We start from the raw sequence: 900 nt of genomic DNA, 5'->3' as shown, positions 1-900 counted from the left end.
GCGCACACGGCTCAAGGTATCTATTCCATGTAATTTGCATTTGCGCAGAATATGCAACGCATGTTAAGTCAAAGGAATACAGACATTTGGCAAAAATCGCTTATTTCATTGAAAAAGTGCGCTGTCATCTGTTAATGAGGGCAAGAGGAAATCGTAATTGGCTCGTACCTTGAAGCAGCTTTGTAGTGTCCTGGTCCTATGAGATGCAGTCAGACGAGGCTCCGTTTCCAGCGGTGAAACTGTTTAAAAGTTTTTGTTTTTTCAAAACATCCTTCATGAAGCTCAACACTCCCTTCTTACAGTTGCTGTGATGTGCAATATCCTCGTTTTCCATATAACGTCTGAAAAAAGTTGAAGATTTAGTTTCTTCTTCTTTATAATCTTACTCATGGATCATGCCGGTGCATGTCTTTCTAAATGCACAAGACCATCTTGACAGGCTGCTGTGGTGATGTCATTTATCAAATGACACAAACCGGGAAAAATACATCCAACAGTAGTCAAATTTTGGTGACAATGGTTGGTATTAATTCAAGTTTTTTTCCAAGTACACAGGTAAAAGCTGCGAAGTGCCACACAACTCTATGTGTTCTACCTTTCCTGCGTCTAATTCCTTCCAGGCGCCCCTGGTTTATGCTTCCTGCAGTCCTAGCATTTGTAAGACTCTTTTAACCCGGCGAGTTTTCGACTTGTTTTAATAAGGGGGGAAGGTTGTGTGGACGAGGAGGGGCAAAAACTTGTTGAGAGAGAAAAAAAGAACTCCCTGCTCAAACCTCCCAGTCTTCACTCCACTCCAAGACAGGCTGCTTTGCCAATTAACGGAACACCGTCTGATAAACATTTCGATTTCAGTTTTTATTTTATTTTTTATAACTTAGGCTACTCATCAGACTCGTTTTC

General features: G+C 41.1%; 1 protein-coding gene across 1 annotated transcript in view; it reads right to left on the bottom strand.

Annotated features, from left to right (window-relative positions):
* has2 (hyaluronan synthase 2) overlaps positions 1 to 652 on the bottom strand; it is a 25666-nt gene extending 25014 nt beyond the window's left edge. Inside the window, exon 1 of the mRNA XM_063214658.1 lies at positions 169 to 652. The gene's annotated coding sequence lies outside the window, so the exon portion shown is untranslated. The remainder of the gene's footprint in view (positions 1 to 168) is intronic.
* Between the last annotated feature and the right edge of the window lie 248 nt (positions 653 to 900).

The sequence above is a fragment of the Engraulis encrasicolus genome, chromosome 2 (assembly GCF_034702125.1).
Source record: "Engraulis encrasicolus isolate BLACKSEA-1 chromosome 2, IST_EnEncr_1.0, whole genome shotgun sequence".
Classification (NCBI taxonomy): domain Eukaryota; kingdom Metazoa; phylum Chordata; class Actinopteri; order Clupeiformes; family Engraulidae; genus Engraulis; species Engraulis encrasicolus.
This window is presented reverse-complemented; position numbering and strand designations above follow the sequence as displayed.